Source organism: Perca fluviatilis, chromosome 2 (assembly GCF_010015445.1).
Source record: "Perca fluviatilis chromosome 2, GENO_Pfluv_1.0, whole genome shotgun sequence".
Lineage (NCBI taxonomy): Eukaryota > Metazoa > Chordata > Actinopteri > Perciformes > Percidae > Perca > Perca fluviatilis.
The window spans coordinates 3,342,250-3,358,293 of NC_053113.1; the positions used below are offsets into that span (position 1 = coordinate 3,342,250).

Here is a 16,044-nt window from a genome sequence, read left to right on the forward strand (position 1 = left end):
CCTTCTTGGTGGAGTCCATCTTTAAAAGATCACCAAAGATGGAAGTCACTCTGGCTCGTGTCTCGTCCAGCCTCGACAAGGCTTCCCTCACGTAGACATTTATGAGCCAGAGTGCAGTGGGCACCGGGTGCATGGGTGGAAGCGACGCCCCCGCCAGCGGCAGCGTCGCGCCCGGTGCCAGAAGCTTGCGGAGCACAGAAAGGTAGAGCATCGACCGCGCCATCCACTCTTTGGTGTGCTGCTCCACCAGAGAGGCACGGAGGCGAGACGCACTGTTGCCCAAAGTGCGCTCCTTCATGAGCCCTATCACCGCTCGGTCGCAGGACAGCCTGGGAGGGAAAAAAGAGGCAATCAGAGGTTACTGGAGAAAACCACAGAAAATACATTACCTCTAAATAGATGAAGATGTGTGGATTATTTTCATTTCTAAATAAAATGTTGCATTGTGTCATTGCATGTTTATATACTTAAGTAAGAGGTCTGCAGTTATTGCAGTTAGGTATAATAAAGCTAAGATATGAGCCTACATTCACACATGCATCATTCATTCTACGGAAAACACTTTGTTTAATGCATAAATATATCCTACAAATACCTGTATTGAGCTGTATAATCAACTTGGTATTTTGTTTTCGCAGCGCTCACAACAGTAGGCTACAGTTGCTTTGGTGCATTTCTCAGATCAGAGATGACAATAATGTGTAACTTTGTCACATAGGGAATAGTGCTCCCTTTCATGTGCATTTTTCATTACACTATACTTACAGAGTGAACTGTTACATATGGACAACAACACAAAAGCAGTTTCTCTATCTTGGTACAAACAATGGCTTAAGGTTGTCAGTTTGATTCATTGGTATAAATACTTGCTTTGGACACATAAAAGATTTCCAAAGATTTGTTGTGCAAATGCAATTATGATTTGACAAATGCACCAAAGTTACTGAGAAAAATGTAACATAGGATTGTATTGTATTTCAGTGGAGACATATATGTTGATTTCACATAGCTAAAACAAACCTGAATGATTTAAATTAAAACAATAATCTACACAGCTGGCATGCGCGCGGCGGCGTTGGCGCTGCGATAAATGTGAAACGGCCCTTACTGTTACTGTTTACATGACTTACTTGTACGTGAGAACAGCAGGAAACTCCTCACGATGAGCAATATCCAGCTGTTCCAAGATGTCCTGCGACCAACCTGGCACCCGCTTGTGACAGGAGCTGCATTCCAGGTACTCCGTGCCCATGAAATACCAGCCGCTCCTGTCCAAGACCCTCCTCACAGTCTTGTAGAGGCCAGCGCCCGCAAGCTTGCCCCCACAGGCGGCGACGGGGCAGCGGAGGCGGTATGCCCACATCCTGTAGGGGACCCACAGAAAGAAAGGGCGCTGGAAGAAGGGGTGGGCTGTGGCGGGCGGCTGGGTGTAGAGGGGCCGGGGGCCTGGTGGATGCCACCAGAGGCGGAGGGCGCCTGTGGTGAGGACACCGCTGGCCCTCCTGAACAGCGCCCGGCCCACCCAGTCGTGCTGCTCCTCAGGGAGCGTCTGCCTCCAGCCACGTGGGAGCAGCTGAAACACACAAACACAGCAGTGTTAGTGTGATGAACTGAAGGTAGCACAGCTGCCATGCAGTTAATTTTACAAGTTAGAAGTTTATTTTACATGTTATTACATGTGTATACATTTGTATAGATGAGTTTCTTTAATGAAAAACCAAATAGTTTTTGATTAGTCCTATTTTTATTACATGGGAGAGATCCCGTTTTACAGTTTTTGTTATGTAACTAAGTAACTTTTACTTAAAGTGAATTTTAAATTAACTCCTCATTCCTTTTACTTGAGTGCTTTTTCAGTATATTTTACTGAGCATACCTGTGCGCCGGGGGCTGACCTCTCCCCAGAGGTGTCTCTGGCAAGTGGACGCTGTGGTGGCTGTGACAGAGAGACGGGGGACGCAGCTGGAGGAGCATCCCTGCCCGGTTCCACCTCCATGGCAACAGCAAGCAGGTCAGCGTCTGATGGTTCACCGGCGTCCAGTGGCGGGTGTGCTGCCTGCTCCCGAGCTGCCACCAGGGCTGCTTTCTCTGCATCCCGGGCTAGCACATATTTTTTTAGGTCCGCCAACATGGACCCTTCAGACTTGACTGCCACCCTCCTCACATAATTTACATAGCTACAAAGAGAGCAGAAGAGCAATGTGTAAAAAGTCAGAGACAGACACACAGACAAAGAAACAGACAGACACACACACACACACACACACAGACACAGACACACTCACACACACTTACGATGACCGCTGGTGGTCCGATGCCTCGTACAGGGCCTTGTAGGTGAGGTCACGGTACTGACCAAACCCCACCAGCGTGTCGTCCAGGCCCCTCATGGTCTCGTGACTGCCCTGGAGCATCCTACGCCTGTCAATGGCTGCCACCATCAGCGGGAACAGCCTGGCATAGGAGACGAGGGCGTCCTTGTGGACCATGAGGGCACTCTGCAGACCAATGCCCCCTTTCTCTCTCTCTCTCTCGTGGGACACGACGATCGTCACGGCGTATCCCACGTCATTGCCTAGCAGCCACCTGAAAGTCTGTCCCCTGTACTGGCCGAGCTGCAGCTCACTCTCGGCCAGCACCTGCCGGTGATCAGCAGGGTCACCTCCCTTCCTTCTCACCCGATCCCTCGCCTCAGACTGCACCTGATCTGGGCTCTTGACCAGGGCAGTGGCAGGGGCCTCCTTCCGGCTCCGGGTGAAGGCCAGCGCTTCCTCAGAGGGCCGCAGGGTCAGTTCTCTCATTAAAGGTTCCTGCAATCTGAAAAGGGGCTCCATTTTTCTAGAAAGACAAGAAATGGACAACACACACACACACACACACACACACACACACAGGGCTGATAAAACATTACTGTAAATAGATTTTAATATTTAATAATCACTCTCTTTAATTATATTTATTATTGTCTTCTAGGCTACTTTTCATCTTATCCCCTTGCTGCTACAACAGTGTGAATGTCCCCATTGTGGGATTTATAAAGGATTTACACTAATAATTATACTATAATTACACTAATAATTACACTAATACACATGGGTATACACAGTAATGGGTTTACATACTAATACACATGAACTGTTTACATCCTAGTCACAGTATAATACATTAACAATACATTAAACAGCAGGTGTCCTGTTTACACATTAAAACCATATTTACACTTGGAATTTCGACTCCAAACTGTAGTAACTACATCTACAGGATATAAGGAAGATAACCATGTAGTCTGATCAAAGATTAAATAAATGTATTACTGCGTAATAAATACAGTAGGCTACACAGTAGTGGCTAATGCAAACACATTCATTTTCAACGGTAAGCATGCTAATGGCGATTTATGTGTAAAACATCTAAAGCGTAATTAAACTTTAAATTTCGACTGCACACATTAGTAGTACTATATCACAACGACTTAACACAATAGTCGGAATATTATTTTGAACACATTTCACCGACACCCGAGACCAGGATTGGCATTGACGTGCTTCACTTCGCTAGCTAACATGCTAATGGCGATTTATGTGTAAAACATCTAAAGCGTAATTAAACTTTAAATTTCGACTGCACACATTAGTAGTACTATATCACAACGACTTAACACAATAGTCGGAATATTATTTGGAACACATTTCACCGAGAACAGGACTGGTATTGACGGGCTTCACAACGCTCATTGACGGACGGACTTGACTTCGCTACGCTAACTACGTTAACTTCGTTACCTTTGGCTGACTATTTCACGGCTAACTGCTTATTTTGTAATATATAAAACTATATTTTACGCTTGTTGCGTCCTTACAGACAATAACGTTGGTCTTACCTTGTAATAAATGTCCGTGGAGTTGAAAAGAAATCTCCGGCGTACGACAGTGAACGCGCCTACATGACGTTGAACGTTACCGTTGGGGTGTGGAGGAGGGGCGGGTTGTCCAATCACAGCACAGCAGCTAAGTGAAACAGGCCAATGGCTGCGGTCAAGTCAACCCCATTCGACTGTTTCACATGTAGATGAGCCAATGACAGTCACTGACATCGAGAGGCGGGATCTTCCATGTGAAACACAGGTAAGGAGAAGAAGCTTATCCCGGAGGCGCAAGGATGACACGCAAATTCGTGAAGCGTTACCACATTTTGATCTGCACGTGTTGCCCCAAGCTGTTAAAGACATGAATCTCTGCACTAAAGACCCACTGCGGTGGCCTTCTGAGGAGCATTGGCATTCACCCGCCAAAAGGGGGTCCCTGCCACTGCCCCGAACTGGTGCGCTCTGAGGCGAGGGATAGGGTTGCAGAGAAGCGAGGCGACCCCACCAATCATCGGCAGGTGCAGGGGTCAGACGTGGGATACGTTGTGACCATCGTAGTATCCCACGAGGGAGAGAGAGACAAAGGGGGCAGTAGTAAGCAGAGTGCCCTCATGGTGCACAAGGACGCCCTCGTCTCCTACGCGTGGCCGGGCCTCTGTCAAACCATTCAGTCAAAACGAACGGTTCTTGTGACAACCCCCGCCATGAAGTCTGCAAGCCACGTGCGACGCGCATGTCGCGCTTTGGTCCGTAGTATCAAGCACAACCACGGGGCAGCTCGGTGCCGCATTGTTATTTGGTTTTACGCAAGACAGAAGAAAGGTGGTACCGCCGGCCGCGCTGCAATACCGGGTCAATGCGTGGAGCGAACGGAGCAAGCCCCTTTTTCTACTCCCATCGGCAAAAATCCATTTAATATGTTGTCCCCTGATAGAGGACATATCAGATATTAAACTGATAAGAACAGATACTACACTTGATCTTAGCCAAAAGGCCGAGAAGCAATGAGCACCGCCTATTTGCTGTCCGATGCAACCTCCCCGGACGGTTATCACTTGTCATGGTCCAGTACTTTTGATTGGGCATAACAATAGCTGCTACTTAGCACCCCCGCCCAAGCGCTCCATGGTGAAGCACCCAAGGCTGGTTAAAGAGAGCCACTGGTACTGCCATGGGGGAAAGGTCATATGGCTCGAAGCTTCCTGAGTTCTTTCTGGCTACAACAACAATCAGTCAGACATACTAAACAAGCCCTTCTAAAGAATCTGGCCCAGGCAGTCGTTGGCTGAGCCTAATTCAGAACTATGCATTTACCCAAACATAAGACACAAGTCAAACTCTGGCCCACTGGAGCATCTGCTGTGGCACCCCCTACTGGCCATCAGAGCCCAACGGCAACTGGGGCCCAAGTCCAGCCTCTGTCCTGAAGGGCAAATTGGGCACCACCCCCTTGCCCTTGCCACTGTCAGGGAATTTTTGGATTTTCCTTTTTTATATTAAACATGGACACAGAATTAGCTTGCAGTTTAAACAAATTGCAAGAAGACATTTATGTCTTGGGGGGAAAGACCTCACCCCTTGCTATTGTGACATTGGAGAGTACTTACTTCTACAGAATTTGGACCTCCAGCCTGCACCGCTGTGAAGGTGTCAGTATGACAACAAGGGGTTTAAATTGTAGGCAGCACCTGAGGGTCTAATGTGCTTGCTCAGGCAGCACATATGACAAAATTGGAACGATACAGAGAAGATTAGCATGGCCCCTGCGAAAGGATGACACGCAAATTCGTGAAGCGTTACCACATTTTGATCTGCACGTGTTGCCCCAAGCTGTTAAAGACATGAATCTCTGCACTAAAGACCCACTGGCGGGGGCCTTCTGAGGAGCAATTGGCATTCACCCGCCAAAAGGGGGTCCCCTGCCACTGCCCGGAACTGGCGCTTCTGAGGCGAGGGATAGGGCGTAGAGAAGCGGTGGCGACCCCACCAATCATCGGCAGGTGCAGGGTCAGATGTTCAGGTGGCTGCTCGGCAACGGCACGGGGATACGTTTTGACCATCGTAGTATCCCACGAAGAGAGAGACAAAGGGGGCAGTAGTAAGCAGAGTGCCCTCATGGTGCACAAGGACGCCTCGTCTCCTACGCCAGGCTGTTCCCTCTGTCAAACCATTCAGTCAAAACGAGCGGTTCTTGTGACAACCCCCGGCCATGAAGTCTGTAAGCCACTGCGACGCGCAGCTTGCTGTCCAGTATCAAGCACAACCACGGGGCAGCTCGGTGCGCATTGTTATTTGGTTTTACGCAAGACAGAAGAAAGGTGCACCGTTCCCGGCCGCGCTGCAATACCGGGTCAATGCGTGGAGCGAACGGAGCAAGCCCCTTTTTCTACTCCCATCGGCAAAAATCCATTTAATATGTTGTCCCCTGATAGAGGACATATCAGATATTAAACTGATAAGAACAGATACTACACTTGATCTTAGCCAAAAGGCCGAGAAGCAATGAGCACCGCCTATTTGCTGTCCGATGCAACCTCCCCGGACGGTTATCACTTGTCATGGTCCAGTACTTTTGATTGGGCATAACAATAGCTGCTACTTAGCACCCCCGCCCAAGCGCTCCATGGTGAAGCACCCAAGGCTGGTTAAAGAGAGCCACTGGTACTGCCATGGGGGAAAGGTCATATGGCTCGAAGCTTCCTGAGTTCTTTCTGGCTACAACAACAATCAGTCAGACATACTAAACAAGCCCTTCTAAAGAATCTGGCCCAGGCAGTCGTTGGCTGAGCCTAATTCAGAACTATGCATTTACCCAAACATAAGACACAAGTCAAACTCTGGCCCACTGGAGCATCTGCTGTGGCACCCCCTACTGGCCATCAGAGCCCAACGGCAACTGGGGCCCAAGTCCAGCCTCTGTCCTGAAGGGCAAATTGGGCACCACCCCCTTGCCCTTGCCACTGTCAGGGAATTTTTGGATTTTCCTTTTTTATATTAAACATGGACACAGAATTAGCTGGCAGTTTAAACAAATTGCAAGAAGACATTTATGTCTTGGGGAGAAAGACCTCACCCCTTGCTATTGTGACATTGGATACGTACTTACCTACAGAATTTGGACCTCCAGCCTGCACCGCTGTGAAGGTGTCAGTATGACAACAAGGGGTTTAAATTGTAGGCAGCACCTGAGGCTCTAATGTGCTTGCTCAGGCAGCACATATGACAAAATTGGAACGATACAGAGAAGATTAGCATGGCTGACACGCAAATTCGTGAAGCGTTACCACATTTTGATCTGCACGTATTGCCCCAAGCTGTTAAAGACATGAATCTCTGCACTAAAGACCCACTGCGGTGGCCTTCTGAGGAGCATTGGCATTCACCCGCCAAAAGGGGGTCCCTGCCACTGCCCCGAACTGGTGCGTTCTTAGGCGAGGGATAGGGTTGCACAGTAGGTAGCGCGACCACCAATCATCGGCAGGTGCAGGGTTCGACGTTCAGGTGGCTGCTCGGCAACGGACGGGATACGTTGTGACCATCGTAGTATCCCGCCGAGGGAGAGAGACAAAGGGGGCAGTAGTAAGCAGAGTGCCCTCATGGTGCACAAGGACGCCCTCGTCTCCTACGCCAGGCTGTTCCCTCTGTCAAACCATTCAGTCAAAACGAGCGGTTCTTGTGACAACCCCCGGCCATGAAGTCTGCAAGCCACTGCGACGCATGTCGCGTTTGGTCCAGTATCAAGCACAACCACGGGGCAGCTCGGTGCGCATTGTTATTTGGTTTTACACAAGACAGAAGAAAGGTGCACCGTTCCCGGCCGCGCTGCAATACCGGGTTGATGCGTGGAGCGAACGGAGCGAGCCCCTTTTTCAACTCCCATCGGCAAAAATCCATTTAATATGTTGTCCCCTGATAGAGGACATATCAGATATTAACCCTTGTATTGTCCTTCGTGTCACGGGAACTTGTTTAGTTTATTCACGTTTTGTATTAGCCTCGCGGCCTCGTCCTTCGGGTCCCGGGGACCCTGGCTTATTGTGATTCTATGCATTTGCTACTGGCCTCGCGGCCTCTGTCCTTCGGGTCCCCGGGACCCTCGCTTATTCTATGTTATTCCATTCGCTTCGCCTCGTCGCCGGGTCCCCGGACCCTGGCCTACTATTTGAAAGTCAAAGACGAAGCTCAAACCGGCCACGACTCAAGAGGCTATTGCCTCACGCAGTCCGCCAGTAGGACCGTGCTGCAGCTCCTGCAGATGTATCTCTGGCAGCCACCGCGTACGGTGTGTGTCTTCGCGGTCCTTTTTTTGCACAGAGCTGACACCTTTTCGCTTCGCTGGGCACTCTCGGTTCGGCTTCCGCCGTCGTCGTCCTCCTCATCGTCTTCTTCCTCCTCGCTCGCCTCGCTGGTCTTGTCGGGCTCGCGTGACACCAGTGCCTGACCTGGGCGGCCTGACCTCGGCGGCCACGGTTCGACAAGCGGCAGACGGTTTGCGTCGCGAGGGAGATGCAGCGTCTCCGATGAGCGGAGTGACGAGCCCTGCCCAGCTGTCTCGAGGAAAGCCCGCCCGCCTGTTGAGCTTGCCGACAGCCACTCGGGCCTGAGCTCGCCAGAGCACAACGCGTTGTAGGCGGACACGTCGAGAATTTTTTGGAACACGGCGAGGGCCAGCGTGTCGTCTTCCTCGCGGCAGCTGTATCGCGCCGAGCTTGTATGCCCAGGTTGTCCACGCCGCCCTGGTGCTGTTGTAGTGCAGGATGATGTCGGGCTTGGCGGCCCTGGAGGCGCGACTACGCGTCCCCCGTGTGCAGCGTGCTCAGCAGCACCACGTTCCTGTTTTTCTTGGGCACGTAGGACACCAGCGTGACGGTGGGCGTGAAGGCAAACTTGGACGAAGACCGCGCGGCCCTTTGTAAAGTCGACAGTTAGCGCCGCTGGGGCCGCTTGTTTTTGGGCATCGTGCCCACCACGGTGAGGCGCCTCTCGGGAGGGAGCCACCGGGCCAGCTCGTAGGAGGTAAAAAAGTTGTCACATGTGACGCGTTGGTCTCCGCGAGGCCCTCGGTCAGGTCCATCACCACGCGGGCCCTGATTTCTCTCGGCGCTCGCCGCTCACAGACTTGCCCGGTTAGACCTGCATGTTCCACGCGATAGCTGGAGCCGGTGTCGCAGGCCACCCGAAGACTTGAGTCCGTACCTGGCGGGCTTGCTGGGCATGTACTGGCGGAAGGAGCATCGACCTTGGTGTCGGCGTGTCGTGCTAAAACGGAGAATGAGAAGGAGGAAGGGAAAGGACTCGGCGGGAGAGGAACCAGAGTGCAAAGACGAAATGAGAAGCAGACAGAGATAAAAATAAACAAGGATACCAAAAAGAACAATAAAAAATTTAAAAACATCCGTGTGCACATACGCACACACACACACATAAGCATTGTAAACTACGGGGTAGCACGCCACGGGTCGAGATCGGGCAACTCCCGTCCGTTTGAGGGCTTTTGCAGCAGCGCCCGGTTGGATAAACAGCAGCAGCAGCAGCAGCAGCAGCGGCCGGAGAAACCAAACTCTGGTCAGGTGGCCACACGCACACATTATGTAGCAGTACAGCGTCTGTGGGAGGGCTGCACTGCAAGCTATCCGACCACTCTATCCGACCACTCTGTGAAAGACAACCGCCGCTGCTGCTGCTGCTGCTGCTGCGGCTGTTTATCCAGCCGGCGCGCTCGGATTGAGCCCCGCCGCCGATGGCCAGCGAGATCCCAAACCCGACTACGACACTCACCTCAAAAGGGAACCAGCTGCTCGTCCACAGTCACGTCGCACCCAGGCGTCCCACACGTCTCGTATGGTCGCCAGTTTGTCCGAGGCTCGTCTGGCGCCTCGCGTCTCGCGGTCGTCGAATCGCAGCAGTCGCGAGAGCGCGTGGAATCGCTTCAGCGACATTGTGGCGCGGAAAATGGCCCTGCCGCTCTCCTCGTGCCACAGGCTCTCCAGGGCCTCGTTTCGGGACCTGTACACTCCGGCAGGAGCAGCAGCCCGAGGTAGCCGCGCAGCCCGTCGCGGTCCGTCATTTTCCAGTCGTTGCCGCATTTCCTGGGGCCCTCGAGGTTCGTGGCGGTCACCGCGATCTCTAGTATCTCGCGCCGCGTGACCAACAGGTCGAACGTGGAGAGTATGTCTCGACGCCGCGTGGTCGCGTACTCTGTGGGTCCGGGGCTCTCTGGAGCCTGTTGTTGCTCCTCGTCGTCGTCGTCTTGGTCATGTTGTTGTCGTTCATCGTCCAGTTGTTGGTCCTCTTCCTCCTCTTCGTATTCGGCGGCGTGGCGGCGAGGTCGAGGGCGTCGGGGATGATACGTCGTCGAGGACCATTCTATTTCACCGTTATTGGACACGAACCTTTCGCTCTCCTCCTCGTCCTGCTCATCCTGCTCCTCGTCCTGCTCCTCCTCGTCTTGGCCCTCTTTGTCTTTGTCTTGTTGTTGTTGTTGTTGTTGTTGTTCTTCTTGTTGTTGTTGTTCTTCTTCTTCTTGTTCTTCTTCTTGTTCTTCTTCTTCTTCCCTTTGCCGTACACCCTCTTGGGCTGCTGCTGCCATGTCTTCTCCTCGTTCTTGTCCTCGTTCGTCTCGGTTGTCAGTGGCGTCGTAGTCCTCTTCTCCCGCGTCGTGGCCGGCAGCATCGCGGCAGTCCTTTTCTCCGTGGCAGTCTTTTTCTCCGTCCGCGGCGTCGTGTTTGTCTCTGTCGTCTTCTGACGCACACCCGCCGGATGACCATTCGTCTTCCTCGGCAGAGTCGCTGTGGTCATCATCTTCTTCTTCTTCTTCTTCTTCTTCTTCTTCTTCTTCTTCTTCTTCCTCTTTTGTGTTTTCTTCTTCCATCTCTTCCACTTGGGGGACATTGCGTGCTGAGCGTGCTGAGCGTGCTATGCGTGTTACACGTGCTACGCGTGCCGTGCGTGCTGCACGTGCCTCGCGCATCACGCAAACCGCACGTGCTGAGCGTGCCGCGCTTGCCTCTTGTTCCGCGTGTTTGAGAAAATGATGCAGCTCCAAATTTAGAGTCACACAACGGGCCATGCCGGCGTCACAACCGGCCGCTGAACCGAGTACAAAGAGTACACAGGTCCAAAAGAAGAAGATGAAGCAAAGATGACAAAAACAAGAAGACGAATGTGAACAGTGTGTATAATAAAAGTGTTTAGTAGGACGAGGATGAGGTTTGTCTCTTTCCCCCTTTTCTCCCTTACCATTTCTGTGTTACTACTACGAGCCAGGCCGGAGTCCCCTGAATACCATGGAATAAGGTATGGGTCAGAAAGACCCAAAGGCCAGAGCCGCGGTAGCAGAGAAATACCACGGAATAAGTTATGGGTCAGAAAGACCCGAAGGCCAGAGCCGCGGTAGCAGAGAAATACCACGGAATAAGGTATGGGTCAGAAAGACCCGAAGGCCAGAGCCGCGGTAGCAGAGAAATACCACGGAATAACGTATGGGTCAGAAAGACCCAAAGGCCAGGGCCGCGGTAGCAGAGAAATACCACGGAATAAGGTATGGGTGATAAAAGACCCGAAACGAGGCCAGCGGTAGCAGAGAAATACCACGGAATAAGGTATGGGTCAGAAAGACCCGAAGGCCAGAGCCGCGGTAGCAGAGAAATACCACGGAATAAGGTATGGGTCAGAAAGACCCGAAGGCCAGGGCCGCGGTAGCAGAGAAATACCACGGAATAAGGTATGGGTCAGAAAGACCCGAAGGCCAGAGCCGCGGTAGCAGAGAAATACCACGGAATAAGGTATGGGTCAGAAAGACCCGAAGGCCAGGGCCGCGGTAGCAGAGAAATACCACGGAATAACGTGTGGGTCAGAAAGACCCGAAGGCCAGAGCCGCGTAGCAGAGACGCGGTAGCAGAGAAATACCACGGAATAAAGTACGGGTCAGAAAGACCCGAAGGCCAGGGCAGCGGTATAGCAGAGAAATACCACGGAATAAGGTACGGGTCAGAAAGACCCGAAGGCCAGGGCGCGGTAGCAGAGAAATACCACGGAATAAGGTATGGGTCAGAAAGACCGAAAGGCCAGAGCCGCGGTAGCAGAGAAATACGCATAAGGTATGGGTCAGAGAAGACACGAAGGCCAGAGAGCAGCGGCAGCAGAGAAATACCACGGAATAAGGTATGGGTCAGAAAGACCCGAAGGCCAGAGCCGCGGTAGCAGAGAAATACCACGGAATAAGGTATGGGTCAGAAAGACCCGAAGGCCAGAGCCGCGGTAGCAGAGAAATACCACGGAATAATGTATGGGTCAGAAAGACCGAAAGGCCAGAGACGCGGTAGCAGAGAAATACCACGGAATAAGGTATGGGTCAGAAAGACCCGAAGGCCAGAACCCGTAGCGAGAAAATACCACGGAATAACGTATGGGTCAGAAAGACCGAAGGCCAGGACGCGGTAGCAGAGAAATACCACGGAATAACGTTATGGGTCAGAAAGACCCGAAGGCCAGGGCCGCGGTAGCAGAGAAATACCACGGAATAACGATATGGGTAAGAAAGACCGTAGGCCAGGCCGCGGAAGCAGAGAAATACCACGGAATAACGTATGGGTCAGAAAGACCCGAAGGCCAGGGCCGCGGTAGCAGAGAAATACCCGGAATAACGTGTGGGTCAGAAAGACCCGAAGGCCAGAACCGGTAAGCAGAGAAATACCACGGAATAACGTATGGGTCAGAAAGACCGAAGGCCAGGGCCGTGGTAGCAGAGAAATACCACGGAATAAGGTATGGGTCAGAAAGACCGAAGGCCAGGGCCGCGGTAGCAGAGAAATACCACGGAATAAGGTATGGGTCAGAAAGACCCGAAGCGCAACGCCAGGCCAATGCAAAAAGTCAAATAAACTGAACGGGTCCTTCTGACCCAAAGGACAACACAAGGGTTAAATGTATCAAATAGAAAACAAATGTACTTTCCACCCAGAGACATTTTACGTGTCAGGCGAATGTGATGACTAGTGCACTGTGGAAACTTTGGTAGGCCTGGCCACGATTTCAAGACAGGGACAGTTTTCCATGCAGGTTATTGAGATTTTAAATCAGCAGAGTTTGATTGTGCGCGAAGTAAACTCAAACAAATATGTTTCCCGTCTTGCGAACAAGGGACCTTTTTGCGTGTTAGGCAAACGTGATAACCACTACACTACGGAAACCGTACGAAAAGGGTTTTTCCACATGTTCGTCGGGAAATGCACAATTCATATTTTACTGCAAATGTTCAAAATGCCGTTTGACATGTCTATTTTTTAAACATAGATATGTTAAACAGGATTCAGTCACAGCTGCTCTGTCATGGATATGACTGACAGTGAATATATAGTAAACCTAAATGTTTCTACATGTAGTCACTGTCGCCTAAATGATGTAATAGCGCAACCTAGCGAGTGACGTGCCAAATTTAGTCCTCGGGCATTCCTCGTTAGTATAGTGGACAGTATCTCCGCCGGTCGCCGGGAAGACCGGGGTTCGATTCCCGACGGGAGAATATTCTACCTCTTAATTATTTACCAAGGCTACATCGACACTACTGTTAGCGGTGGGTGTGAATACGAGGCCTTACCATAGAATAATATGTGCGTTTTTAGAAAAAAGGGTCAGAATGGGTAAAGTCCAACAAAGACAAAAGTTTTCCAGCAGCACTGAGCATGTTCCTGCTATCAAAGAGAGCTTTGAGCTGCTTACACACACAACCAGACGGCCAACCGTCGGCAGAAAAAGCAGTTGGACTGATCAGTCTCCCCGAGTTGGTCAAAGAAATGCCTCAGAAAACACCGAAGAGACGAGACGTAATACGTCTCCATAACAGCAGGCGGCGCTAATCTGTATTGTTGCCCAAAAAATGAAAACCGGCAGCTGATTGGACGAACGCGTCACGTGGGTCTGTTTTCTTCCGAAATTCAAAGACAGACTGTCATGGCGGCTTGTTCAGAATACGATCTCGTGTTGTACTAAAATAGTTCACCGAAACGTGTTTATGAAAACATTTTAAGCGAGAAATAGGCCATGCAGTTGCTGACTCTGTCATTTTCATTCTCATGTCACATCGGCCAAAATGAAGGCCGACGGCCCCTCGGACGGACGACGGCACGGAACGCACCGAACAGACTCGAGTCACTGACCTCGCCAGACTGTCCAACGGCCAATTATCGGCTCTATGTGTCCGTAACGTAAGACGTATCCAGAAACGTAAAACAACAACAATGAGGCTAAGAGGTTGTGGCTCAGCTAAGGTAAGAACAATGAGGCTAAGAACAACAATGAGAGTAAAAGAATTACATAAACATTTCAATATTTTTCATTGAAATATGCTCAATTATGTTAGTCAAATGTTAATAATTTGGAGAAAGAACAACAAGGGCGAAAAGTAAGCCCAGGGATTTATTTGCTTGGATCAACCATCAGGTGGAACTGCTACTGAAAGGCATGCAAGCTTACCTAACCGATAAGACTGACTGACGTGGGTGTCTGCATTCGTTTCCAAAGTTCTCAGTTTCTGCCTGTACAGACTACAACGCAACCCTGCAAGTTTCAAACTTAAACGGGTTGATCAACGTTTCCAAATGTCTTTGCGTAAGGGTCGCGGAAATGCCGGAGTAGTGTGGATACAAGGCCTAAACATAGCCAAAGATATGCGTTTTTAAGGAAACACTATTAAAGTGGATATAGTCCAAGAAAGACAACAGTTTTACAGCAGCATTGACCATGTTCCTGCTATCAAAGAGAGCTTTACAGTGACGATATGATCACCTACCTCCGGATCCAGGAACGTAGGATGGAAGCAGGAACGTAAGACGGATCCAGGAACATTAAACAACATCAATGAGGCGAAGAGGTTGAGGCTCACGAAAGGTAAGAACAATGAGGCTAAGAACAATAAGAGCAAAAGAATTACATAAGCATTTAAATATTTTTTTATTAAACTATGCTCAATTATGTTATTCAAATCCTGATAATAATTTGGAGAAAGAACAACAACGGCGAAAAGTAAGCCCAGGGATTTATTTGCTTGGACCAACCATGAGGTGGAACTGCTACTGAAAGGCATGCAAGCTTACCTAACCGATAAGACTGACTGACGTGGGTGTCTGCATTCGTTTCCAAAGTTCTCAGTTTCTGCCTGTACAGACTACAACGCAACCCTGCAAGTTTCAAACTTAAACGGGTTGAGCAACGTTTCCAAATGTCTTTGCGTAAGGGTCGCGGAAATGCCGGAGTAGTGTGGATACAAGGCCTAAACATAGCCAAAGATATGCGTTTTTAAGGAAAACACTATTAAAGTGGATATAGTCCAAGAAAGACAACAGTTTTACAGCAGCATTGACCATGTTCCTGCTATCAAAGAGAGCTTTACAGTGACGATATGATCACCTACCTCCGGATCCAGGAACGTAGGATGGAAGCAGGAACGTAAGACGGATCCAGGAACATTAAATAACATCAATGATGCGAAGAGGTTGAGCCTCACGAAAGGTAAGAACAACGAGGCTAAGAACAATAAGAGCAAAAGAATTACATAAACATTTAAATATTTTTTTATTAAACTATGCTCAATTATGTTATTCAAATCCTGATAATAATTTGGAGAAAGAACAACAACGGCGAAAAGTAAGCCCAGGGATTTATTTGCTTGGACAAACCATGAGGTGGAACTGCTACTGAAAGGCATGCAAGCTTATCTAACCGATAAGACTGACTGACGTGGGTGTCTGCATTCGTTTCCAAAGTTCTCTGTTTCTGCCCGGCTGAGGATTTGACTGAATCATTTGATTTCATTACTCAGTGTAATCAAATAGAAAACAAATGTACTTTCCACCCAGAGACATTTTACGTGTCAGGCGAATGTGATGACTAGTGCACTGTGGAAACTTTGGTAGGCCTGGCCACGATTTCAAGACAGGGACAGTTTTCCATGCAGGTTATTGAGATTTTAAATCAGCAGAGTTTGATTGTGCGAAGTAAACTCAAACAAATATGTTTCCGCCCTGTTTCGAACAGGGGACCTTTTGCGTGTTAGGCAAACGTGATAACCACTACACTACGGAAACCTACGAAAAGGGTTTTTCCACATGTTCGTCGGGAAATGCACAATTCATATTTTACTGCAAATGTTCAAAATGCCGTTTGACATGTCTATTTTTTAA

General features: G+C 49.9%; 4 non-coding genes and 2 pseudogenes across 4 annotated transcripts; 2 read left to right on the plus strand and 4 right to left on the minus strand.

The window, feature by feature from the left end:
• Positions 1 to 4,683: 4,683 nt before the first annotated feature.
• LOC120554609 lies at positions 4,684 to 4,871 on the minus strand. Its single transcript, XR_005638534.1, has one exon. It is a non-coding gene; the product is annotated as a U2 spliceosomal RNA (small nuclear RNA).
• Positions 4,872 to 5,566: 695 nt separating this feature from the next.
• On the plus strand, positions 5,567 to 5,673 carry LOC120554338. Its single transcript, XR_005638374.1, has one exon. It is a non-coding gene; the product is annotated as a U6 spliceosomal RNA (small nuclear RNA).
• Positions 5,674 to 6,178: 505 nt separating this feature from the next.
• On the minus strand, positions 6,179 to 6,369 carry LOC120554594. The gene has a single exon (XR_005638528.1). It is a non-coding gene; the product is annotated as a U2 spliceosomal RNA (small nuclear RNA).
• A 694-nt stretch (positions 6,370 to 7,063) lies between these two features.
• On the plus strand, positions 7,064 to 7,157 carry LOC120554392 (annotated as a pseudogene).
• Positions 7,158 to 7,662: 505 nt separating this feature from the next.
• LOC120554688 lies at positions 7,663 to 7,834 on the minus strand (annotated as a pseudogene).
• Positions 7,835 to 15,875: 8,041 nt separating this feature from the next.
• Positions 15,876 to 15,948, minus strand: trnav-aac. Its single transcript has one exon. It is a non-coding gene; the product is annotated as a tRNA-Val (tRNA).
• Between the last annotated feature and the right edge of the window lie 96 nt (positions 15,949 to 16,044).